This window comes from Lygodium microphyllum, chromosome 29 (genome assembly GCF_053477565.2).
Source record: "Lygodium microphyllum isolate KBCC chromosome 29, Lygodium_microphyllum_v1.1.10, whole genome shotgun sequence".
In the NCBI taxonomy this organism is placed as follows: Eukaryota; Viridiplantae; Streptophyta; class Polypodiopsida; order Schizaeales; family Lygodiaceae; genus Lygodium; species Lygodium microphyllum.
In genome coordinates, this window is record NC_141163.1 from 69764690 (window position 1) to 69777282 (window position 12593).

Sequence of the window (12593 nt, forward strand, 5' to 3'; positions counted from 1 at the left end):
ACGCTCATTTTTGTCTTCATTCTGTCATGAAGACGATGCATAGTTTCCTTGTTGCAATTTACCACTGCGAATATCATCCTTTCTTAGCATAGCAATGGGCTGCAATATGGCCTATTTTTCCACAATAATGGCAAACAATAGCAGAATTTCCAGAACCTCTATTCTACCATCCACCTCTTCCTTTAGAGTTCCCCCTGCCTCTAAAGTTTCCTCGGCCTCCTGAAACCTGCATTTCACCAAATTGCTGACTGAACTTGTTTTACTAGTTATCGCCAACACGTCCCATACCACGGCCTCTCGAAGAGAATCTACCACATCCCCTTCCTAAACTTGAGTAAAATGCTTGAACCTGTTCACCATTTTTTTCAAATGAGTCACCCTGCATATTGATCTCTTTGGTAATCATGAGAGAGATCAACTCATCAAAATCTTGAAATGGCTTCCATATATATACTAAAGTAACAAATAATTTCCATGCCTTCTCATTATTAAGGCCACTCAAAGTGGATGAAACCAAATCATCATCATCAAGCATTGCATCAATCGTTGCTAAAGCATCTGCAATGCTCCTCACCTTTAACACATACTCATTGATAGACATTTTCCCTTTCTTCAAGGCATTCAACTCTTGCTTGAGTTGAATCTTTCGTGCATTTATATTTATTGAAAACATGTTCTCAAAAATTGTCCAAGCTGCATGTGAAGTTTCTGCATTCCTGATATGTCCCAACATCGTATTATCAATGATTGCAAATAACCAGTACATCATCTTTTTGTCTTTTGTATTCCATTCTTTCCATGCTTTTAATTCACCTTCAGTCGGAGGGATACTTGGCTTTGGCTCATTTTCTTCACCTAAAACAAATTCATAAAGGCCCTTTCCAATGAGGAAGTTCGTCACACGGAACTTCCATGAAGGGTAATTGTTCTTGTCGAGCTTCTCAATAATGGGATTTCCATTGTTCTTTGCCATTATCACAAACAAGAATACAACACAGCAAGCTAGTCTTTTGCAATCTTTCACAACACATGCACAGTACTACACCAAGCAACCTTTTTCACTGATTGCTCAATAGTACATGTAATCTGAAACCTGTTTGCAGATAAACCTTATGTTTGCTTCCTGCAGACACCTCAAAAATTACATATTCGAAATCTGTAACCTGTGCACCCACTTTCGGTCAATACAGTCAAAATCTCACTCAAGAGGAAGCTCACTCAAAGAACACAAGAAGAGATATGGAGGCCAAAACGTTTTATTGCTGATTTCTTCTTCTTCTTCCACATATTATAAAATGTACACAAAGTATAGATAAGATACAACATAAAGGAAAGTGGCCTTCTAAGTCAAACAGTGCATAATTGACTACAGTAATCGACTGGTGTTATATCTTTGCCAACTATAGGTAGGTGTAACAAACTAAATATAATAAGTGATAAGTCAATGGCCATGTGAGTATCATAATGACTACTAGCATGCTAAGTGTAGACGCATGATATCATCTTGCCAAGTGGTCCATTATCAATGTCCGCACATGTTGAGCTTGCCATCTCAACAACATTAACTATGACTGAAAGGACGAAGTACATTTTTTATTATCTCCATTAAATGATAAGAAGGTACATTACTTTATAGGCTCATGATGGTCCCCTTTTTCTCCATTGTGAACATGGGATTTAGGACATCTCTTCCTAGAGCATACATCATTTTTCATTTCTCAATAGAGGTATGTGAGAAGAGATAAGGCAAAAATCAAAGTCGAGAATAAACTAGTAGCAAAAGCCTCCTTTGACACCCTTGCATAACTCTTTACAAAAGTCCCCCTGGCAACTCAAGGTGCCCTTCCTATTCAAATCCATCCTGAAAATATTAATGATAGGCCAGTGAATTTAGTCATGTTGCCCATCTTTAAGGGAGAGTACAATGAAGACCCTAATCTTCACATAGCCATGTTCATGGTAGCATATGCAGCCAACAATGCTAGAACCCTCGAGTATTGGTTGGAGATATTTTCCACCACTTTCAAAGGCGTAATGTTTTAGTGCTATGAGAGACAAGCAGTAAAAACTTTTGACACATGATATGGCCTAAAGTTGGCTTTCCTCACTAAATTCTAGTGTAAAGTTTTTGAAGAGTAGATGCGAGAGGGGTTCATGCAGTCCTCCTAGTGAATGGGTGGAAGCATATGTCTTTAGGATGGAATCCATATTGAAGAGATGGACCAACCATCACTTGGATGACGGCATCTAAAAGAGAGACTTTCTTAGAGACCTATAACCAGAAGTTTGTAAATTTGTGGAATTGAGAAGAGCAGTTAACCTAGAAGCTGTAGTGGAAGGTGCACAACTATATGATGAAATAGAAGCAAGGTTGTCAATGACCTCAAGAAGAGGAGTCTTATCTCCACCCGTGCTAGGAATGGTATGCCCACCATAAATGTAGTCCTAGGGACTATTTCCTACCCCTACCCTCAAATACAAATAGTGTTGTAGTATAGTGTACCGAATCCATAGTGGCCGCAAACAATGGTGCCTCAACTGATGGTTCAACCCTCGTAGAAGTTACTATATGTATATCCTCTACAACGTGCGTTCAAGGCCTTATAAATATCCTTATCAGTGAATTTTTCTCGAATAAAACATAACCCTTTCCTATTCAATCTATAAATAATTACTTTATATTACATCCCTTTGTATGTGAAAAATGTATAAAAATAGTATTTTAAAAATACCTTATTTTGAAACCATGTGATGCACACATATATTCATGAGTAACTTACCACCACAACAACAATGGCCTCAAACAATTCCTCCAATGGCAACTCAATAAAAATAGCGGAACCCTACCAATTGGAACCAACAACCACAAAGGAGCTCTGAATCAAAACCAAAATAGAGGACTCTCTAGAACAACCTAACTAGCCTATGGAATGATTATGGAGACTTTGCAAAACCCTATTGTAAGTACTACAAGAGGAGACAATTTAAAGGACTATCTATCCAATTCAGTCTCATAAGCATCAAGAAAGAGTTGATGGATGTGATTACATAACACCTACAAATGCTAAAGCTAAATACCGCCAATATATCCGATCCTATAGGAGGTGGAAGAGATGTGATACAATCTAATACATGGTGTGGAAAGTGTCATCATTCAAGACATTTCACCACTAAATATACCCAAAAATCAACTATTCGTGGTACTTCTGTTCATACTGTTTAAGGAAGAACCATATACAGAGGATATCTAGATGCATGAAAGAAGGAGAAAAGATGAAGAAGCAAGATTCAACTTGTTGGAATCCAAGATGACTACCCATGATATCTGACCAAAGCCTAGAGATTTCAGTCCTAATTTTGGCCTAATGAGGTTTCTCTCTCAAAGTTATAGAGGACAACAGTCGGCAGTGGCCAGAGATCAGAAGTGGAGTGCTATAGATGCAAAGAAAAGAAACATATCTCACAAAATTATCCAAACCCTAGAAGGTCTATGGACTACAAACCCCTATGCAGTCGATGCAAAGGAGAAGGCCCCACTATAAAAGACTATCCCAGTCCAGCTCTTGTTAAATCCAACACCACTATAACTAATAGAAGACCCAATAACATGCCTTCAACTTAGTGAACAAAAGAGAATCCATAGTCCCAAAAGAGAATCTTCCCTCTGTCAAAAATAGTGAAGTTCAATCTTCTAAATGAGAAACAGAACAATACAAGATAGAAAGGTACAATATAAATTAGTTCAATACTACAAAAGGATACAGAGACAGGAACAGAGGTCCAAGAGATAGAGAATGTAGAACTACCCCTAGTGATAGAAGAAGTACAAATGTTGTTGCTTCTAGAGGAAAGAGGAAAGATGATGCAGAACTATCCCTAGTGATGGAAAAGTACAAATGTTGCCACTTCTAAAGAAAAGAGGAAAGATAAAAGTGGGTGTTGCCCCATTCCCTAGCCGATTGGAGAAGCCCATGGACCCTATCAAAGAGTATGACTTGGTCAAATACCTAGAAATCTTAAAACCAAATCTAACATTCTGATAATTGTTGCTAATGCTATCTCCCAGTTGTCAAAAGAAATTCAAAAGCATACTGACAAGAAGACAAGGCCTAAGGATTGCTCCTACAATTTCCCCCAAGTCCAATAAAGCCCTAGAACCTGTGAAAGAAGTGGACGTGGCTAACACCTTCTTGGATCCTGGTACTCCATAGATTGGCATTTGGATTAAAGGATATTTTATAGCTATTGCATCGATTGATAGAGGTTTATCAGTGAACATAATGATAGATATGACAATGAAAGATCTAGGCTTGCAAGGTATGCAGCCTACACAATGTCTTATAAGATAGGCAAACCAAAGCAAAATTAAGACTTTGGGCATTCTTCCATATGTGAAGACCACCCTAGCAGGAAGAGACTACTACATGACCTATCTAGTAGTGAAACCTAATTCCTATGGGACCTCATACCATCTTCTTCTGGGAAGACCATGGCTTTTTGAAGCAAAAACATGAATGGATTGGTTCAAGGGAACCCTAACCCTAGCAGAGCACCCAACAAAGTGGTGCTAAAAATATATGGTTCGCAAAAAGGTAATGGATCCACCTCTATTGAAGTCTTAATCAGCTCCCCCAGTAAAGTTACAAATGGTACATTAGCAAAGGAGATGAAGAAGTTGAAAAACAATTTTTTCCCAAGAAAATAAAGGTATGGTCCCTGACAGTGGAAACTGTAGGCAAACTCCTCCCTGAAAGAAGTAAAGTCATTGTTGATGGGTGAATACCTACTTCCTAAACCAAGAATGACTTTGGAAATCACCTTTGACAATGAGATAGAGGCATGCATGTACTACTCTCCTTGTTACATGACCGTAGCAATGCCAAAGACACAAGTAGAGAAGGAGATGGACACAGGAGCAGAATCAGAGCCAAAGGCAAAAGATGACACAGAGAATTTGTTCTTCTCTTTATAGAGCTCCTATAGAGGTAGAGGCAGAGTTTGAAGAAGATGATGATGACAGTGCAGAAGAAGATTATGAAAGTGAATTGGAAGAATCTATCCAACTTGAAGAGGATACAAATGAGGAGGAATTTCCAAAGGCTACAGAAGCTGAAGATCCAATGTTGTTGGATGGAATGACTCTAGGACCCTTTGGATTAGTTAATGAATCACATCATATGCAAAACCTCCATAAGAAATGGATAAAGCAAAATAAGCCTTCCTTCAATAGTGGCTCTTGTCGCCTTAATCTACCCTTCTCAAGAAAGGACGATGATGATGCACCTTGCCAACAAATACAATCCTACAACCCAAGCATAACTAAGAAGATTCCCATTGTGTAACTTTCTTGGAGGCATCCTTAGAAAGATAAATCCTCAAGGCAAGAGGTAACGAACCCTCCCATAAAATTTGAAATAGCCATGGTACCATTTCAACATCCCAACAAGTTAGTAGAATCCTCATGGAAAGAAGAAATCGGTTCTAGTGGACCATTAGATGATGAGGTCACTCCTTTGAAGGAATCAGATCTATATCCAAAAGTGGTCCATGGGACCTTCATCTATGAAGTGGAAGGTGAAAAGCAATTAACTTTTCTAGATACAGATAGTAATGAACATCACTTGAAGGTGCAACTTGCTAGAAGAGGAGTTGTCGATCTTGAATGACCTTCTAAATGAGATTTTGAACATGTTTGCATGGGCCTATAAAGATTTGAAGGTGATTAATTCCATAGTGTGTCAAGATCACATCAACCTCAAACCTGATGCTAAGCTTGTGAGGCAAAGGTACAAGCGTATGAATCCAAATTACTTAGCCTTGGTGAAAGCCAATTTATTGAAGCTCCTTGAAGCCAAGTTCATATATCTAGTGGCCAATAGTGGATGGGCTTCGCCCATCATGGTAGTACCCAAGAAGAATGGAAAGCTACAAATATGTGTGGACTTTTGCAAGTTGAATTCCAAGACCAAGAAGGATCATTTTCCTATCCCTTTCACAAACCAACTATTGGATATAGTGGTAGGCCATGAGCTTTACATACTGCTAGATAGACTAAGTGGATATAATCAAGTCCAAATAGTAGAAGCAGATCAATCCAAAACAACCTTCACAACAGAATGGAAAACCTATGCTTATAAAGTGATGCCATTTTTGGGCTCTATAATGCCCCTGATACCTTTCAAAACGAGTGATGATGGCCGCATTCCAAAATCACCTGCATGATTTCATTGAGATATACCTAAATGACTTTTGTGTCTATAGCCCAATCCGTGAGAGCATTGGAGACACCTAGAGTAGTGCTTTGACAGATGTCAAAAGTATGGGATTTCTCTCAATCCCGACAAATGCATATTCAAAGTCTCTTCACGAGTTCTTTTGGGCCACATTGTCTCTACACAAGGGATAGCAATAGACCCTGCAAAGATGGACAAGATTGCAGCTCTAATAGCACCAACCAACCTCAAACAATTGAGGGGATTTTTGGGTCATGTTTGCTATTACAAGAGGTTTATTTCACATTCAACAAAGGCAGCCCCCTTGCATAAGCTCTTGAATAAATATGCAGAGTTTACATGGATTGTTGATTGTGATAAAGCCTTCAATACTTTGAACGGAATTCCATGTGCACACTGATGCATCTGTCAAAGGGTTAGGTGCAGTCCTATGCCAAAAAGGCTCCTCAACAGCCTATCTGCTATGCAAGCCATAAGGTCACTGATCGAGAAAGAAACTACATAGTAAAGTAGCTCAAATGACTCGCAATGGTGTTTTCCTTGGAGAAATTCTGACACTACCTGCTGCCAACGCACTTTAAATTCTATGTGGACTATGAGGCCTTGTCCTTCCTGATGAACAAAGTAGATGTGAAAGGCTAAATGATGAGGTGGCTCCTTCTATTCCATGAGTTCGTCGACTTTGAAGTGGTTACCAAGCTCGGTCGCTCCCATGTCTCCTGGTTGATCATCTATCATGTATCCTTCAGAGTGACGAAGAGGAGCAGAATGACCCATACCTCCTTAATGCTTCCTTGTTTTTGGTCGAGAGGTTGTAACCCCATTGTATGCAGATATAGCCAACCTCTTGGCTACTCAATAGTATCCTCCTGGTATCTCTAGCCATGAGAAGAAGAAGCTTCTATTGGAATCAATCCTTCTTACACCCTGCTAAGTGGCACTCTATACAAGAAAGGCAAAGATGAAGTGTTCTGGAGATGTGTTGCGAGAGAGATCAAAGTAGTTCTAAAAGCATGCCATGACAAGCCATGTGGCAAACACTTTGTAGGAGAAGAAATAGCCAAGAAGGCTCTACTTGGTGCCAGGTACTGGTGGCCGACTCTAATAAAGTAAATTAGCCACATTAGTTCACTTACCTTTACTAAAATGAACCATGTAAATACCTTAGCCATGATGGTACTAAGGTTTACTATAAAAAGGAAAAAAGTACTAATGTAGTCATCTTTTTAACACTTATACTAATTTTGGGAGATCTCTTGTCCATCACCATCTTGGGGTGAGTACCAAGCTTTGTTTATTATGTCTTGATTTTAGCTTCCATGGCTACGTTGTGCTATGGTATAATGGAAGATGTCTATGGCATGGCTATGATTGAAGCATTTTATGTTATTTTCTGTTATTTTCTTAGTTTAGCTCATTAGTTTTCTTATTGATTTCCTTGGTAGAATAGACCTTCTTTACATTATTATCAAAGCAATAGTATAGATCCTATCATCAAAAGTCATTTTCATGCATTAGATCTAGTTGCAGTGACTAAGGAGAGGAAACCACAGTTAAAATGTAGTCACAAGAGTTGGTTCTTCCATAACTGTGGTTACACATGGTGATTTATCACAAACTGTGACCAAGATGGAAGTTCTTGGCATGACCCAATGGATAATGGCAGGTTCTAGCTATTTTAGCATGTCGTCATTAAATTTTGAATTATTTTGAAGGACATTTGCTAAAAGGAGAGTTATGGGAGACTAGAGGGGACTAAAGTTACCTTTACTTTTTGAAAGTAGGATTCATCTTCTTCTTCCTCATCTCTCTCAAGCTTTTCTCTAAGCTTCAATCATGGATTTCCTTGCATATCTTCTTTCTTTTACATCAATGACTTGAATGCTTGTCAAAGCCTTATTCTACTTAACACATGGAATATGGTCATAACCATTCTTGGAGGGTTTGATTCAAAACATGGTCAACAAGATCAAATCAAAATGCACCATGGATGTGCCATTAGAAGAACCAGAGGGACTATCTACCATTTTCCTATCATGCACATCATGTATGTAACCTTGTGGAAAGCCTACATCATCATTGCTAGGGTTTTCTAGTTCATCCATAGATAGGCGAAGCTCACTTATGAAGCCAGTGTGACCACAGATGCAACTAAAGAGCTATGTAATGAGGCAGAAGTGTCCAAACTCACTAATGAGGGGCCATTGACTTGACACACCTGGCAGCAATGGTAGAGACAAGCGTGGTTTTGAGAAGAGAAAGTATGGCAAATCAAAGCCATCATCAGCCAAGCTAGGGAAACCTAATCCATGGCTATGATAATGAGAAAGATCTTAGAAGTCAAAATGAGAGTCTGTGGAAATTGAGTTTTCCTCTCCACTCATTCCATACTAGTGATTGAAAAGTAGTGGGCTGCATGAACCTTGATATATCTATCAAGTACCCAATCTGGAAAGTCTGTTGCCCGAAGCAAAGTAGTGTTCACTAAATCCGTTCATCAGGTCAATTATTGAACAATCTGCAAACTAGAAGGTGAATCATATATTTATTTCACACCTTTTTTTCCTTCAAACCATTGGAAAGATGCTGTAGGTTCTTGGTGATGCAACATGCTCTGTGGTTTATTGTGGTCATGGAGGGGCATTGCCATAGCCACTAGCAAATCCACCAATAGTAGGGTATCCAAGAGCACCAATATATGGAGTTGTTGTATAACAAGTTATCCAAGAGCACCAACATATGGAGCTGTTGTATATCCTCCATTCATAGTAACTCCATAGCTAGGACCTACTCCATAACTTGGAGATCCATAAGTAGGAGGTCCGTATGATGGAAAGCTAACCCAACTAGTTGAAGGTGGATTAAAGTAGTTTCTAAAATCTTCTTCTGTTATAGTAAATGCCAATTCCCCTACAAAAATCTTCATGGTCCTAGCAAGGCCCCGTGTTGTAGAAGTTGCATTGCTATTTTTGGGAAAGTTTTGATGATCTTCTCTGCGGACAACCTTCTTACATTCAACCACATGTCAATTGATCATATGCTTCTCTTGAAGAACTCTGTCAACAACTACTGAATCTGCAAAGGCCATGAATACAAAGCCTCTAGCCCTACCTGCTATAACTCTATCTTTCATGATGAAAGCCTCTGCAACCTTGCCATATGGACATCATAGGCTTCAAATGTTCTTGAAATAATTGTTCTTTTCTTCAATTTTGAAGTCTTAAATCATTATTGGATTACCTGTTACCATTCTACAAGGCACTTCATCAAAATGGAAGGGGATTTTGGCTACATTCAACTAATCTTGGCTCAATGGACTAGTATGGAGCTTGAAGGAGAAAAGCGTGTTGCAAGGAGTTAAATCCAACATGGAGCAAGCTTATAATGGAGAATCTTACTCTATCTGAGGCTAAATTGAAGCCATTCTTTTCAAAGGGTTCTTCATCAACAATATACTTCAACTCCAAGTACAAGAGGTATTCTCAATCATCTTTTAACCTCTCTTGAGTATCCTATTGCTGAGCTTATCCAATTGATAGAAAGAGAGGTTAAATTGATAAGAAATTTATCCATATTCCTAAATGTATTACATGATCATTCCCTAAAGCTTTCATAGATGGTAATGATTACCAAACCACTCTGATTTCATTGCCATAATCATACTCTAATCTTCCAATTTCTCATCTATTTTTTCCTAACCCCTTGACATTGCCTTGTTTGATTATTGTCTCAAATGGTAAGTGGAAAACATTGTAATGCAATGAGACACTACATAAGGTATTTCCTACGTGATTCCATTTCATTTTTGAGCCCATTTCACTCAGTTCATGCATATCATGAAATGGATACCAATTTATTTTAATCCATATATTTCATGTTTTTTTATTAGCCTAGTATTGATCTGCATGCCATGTCATTTCCCCTATTGAAGATGAGGACCCTAAAGGGGAGCACAAACTGGCTTGAGAGGTAAATTTTTCAAACACCTCAAGTCAAAAATCCCACACATTTTTTAATTTAGGTGCAGGTAGCGACATAAAGAGTGATGTACTTTGGCCTATAGCATGATGTACTTGGCATGACTCCATGATGTATTGACAAATGTATAGGCAACATTATGTATTTGGTAAATGTATAGATAAGATGTATGGTAGCATGATATGTGGAAAAATGTGTGACAACATGAAACACTTGGCAAATATGGGTAGAGATATGCAGGGAAACATGTATGCTTATTGATGCATTGAAGTACTTCAGTTTAGCATTGAAGACTTTAGTAGTGAATGGAGACATGGATTCATTGTTGGATCACTTTCCTATAGTTACTGCTAGATTAGTCATCTTTTTTTTTGTCTTTGCAAAGATTATTCTTAGTATTTGTAAGTGCATTTGGTTCTTTTACAGGCCTACAATGGTGGGGCGTGTGTAAAATTGATGATACATATCAAAAATTGATATGGATCATTGAAGCGCAAGATATTTGAGTTTTACTACTAATTTATACTCAGGGATAGATCAACACCTATAGTCAAAAACAATAAAAAGGATTCATTATGGATACTATCAATGAAGGTTTGAGGGATTACCAGCACAAAAGAGAGCACCATGAAGCTTCCCAAGAAGCTATTTACCATGTGAACCATGATAATGAGGAGGTGGAAATAAGTTCAACTCATTCTGTAGTCAACAATCAAGCAAATGGGTCTAGCACAACTCATGTATCTATGGATTCTAATAGCTTTCAACAACTATCCAATGATATAAGGGATATGAAGTCTGACATTGACAAACTTGTGGCTCTCTTAAGTGAGAGAATATTACCTACAATAGTCCTCCCATTGTTGAGGAGCAGCCAAAGATCACAACTCCTAACGTTCTGGGGCACTATGAGGTTGGAGAGCCATCTAGAGCTCTCAACCCTCTCAATTTTAGCCTAGTTATTAGCCAAAGGCCTACACAAACTCTCATGGTCGAGACCCATAAGAGAGGATTCGTGCTTCTAAGCATGATGAAGACACACATGGGTGTGATTCTTTCTACAAGTTTTTTTAATGTTCATCCATCTACTATCCCCAAACCTATTCATGAAGAGAAGTTTGAATCACAAAGGTCACATCATGGTCAAGCAAGTGGAGGCAATACTTCTCATGGGCAACATCGTTATAATTGACATGGTCATGTCAGTTTAGCCCCAAATTTTTATGGGCAGCATCAACATGTCAACAATAATCATATGATTACTGCAAACATTGTGATGCTTGTCAATGTATGGGGAAACACACCAAAACTAGTGTCATGCTCTTGTAGCCCATCCTTCCTTTGAAGCCATTTGAGAAATGGGGAATTGATTTCATGGGGGCAATTGACCCTCCAACTAGAAGAAAGCATGACAGATACATCATGGTATGCACTAATTATGTCACAAAGTGGTGTGAAGCCAACGCTCTGAAATGGGATGATAGGGATAGCATGGCCTTGTTCCTATATGAGAACATCATCACCCATTTTGGCAATCCCCCAGAGCTAGTTAGTGATACAGACACTCAATTCTAAACAAGATTATGGAAGAGCTGACAGAGCTATACAAGATCCACCATCGCAAGTCTATACCCTCCTACCCTAGAGCCAATGACCAAGTCAAAGTTACCAATCACACCCTTTTCTCGATCCTAACAAAGACAATTGTTGCACATTGTCGTGATTGGGATGATCAACCTACAAAGGCCCTATGGGCACATAGAACCTCCCATAAGGTTGCTACAGGAGGATAGACCCCTTTCGAGTTGGTGTACAACACAAAAGCAGTCTTCCCTGTCGAGTTAGAGATGCCTTCTCTACAAGTGGCTATCAAAGAGTGCCTAGGCAATGATGAGTCCATGTAGTAGTGCCATCTCCTACACTTGGAATGTCTGGAGGATGGGACTCGCAAGATGGCCCTATAGTGTATGGAAGCTACCCAAGCTCAACAAAAGGCTTACCATGATAGCTTCATGAAGCATAAGGAATTCAAAGAAGGTTACTTAGTCCTTACCTATAACTTGAGATTCGGCAAGTTCCCAAGAAAACTACAACAGCATTGGATGGCCCCTTATAAGGTACTTAGTGTCAATCCTAACATCTCTGTTCAAGTGCAAGCCGTCGATGCTTTTAATGATTTCTTTTTTATTAATGGCTATTTCCTAAAGAAGTATTTCCCTCCCTAGGGATCTTAACAATCACAATCAACCGATCCTTTCCCTTTTGGGCATCGCACTATAATCCTTCTCATGCTGCTATTGATAGCCATCATGCTCATCTTGATAGCCACCTCATAGCCCCTCATAGCCACCTCCCACCCCTATATTTCTTCCTTCTTAGCTC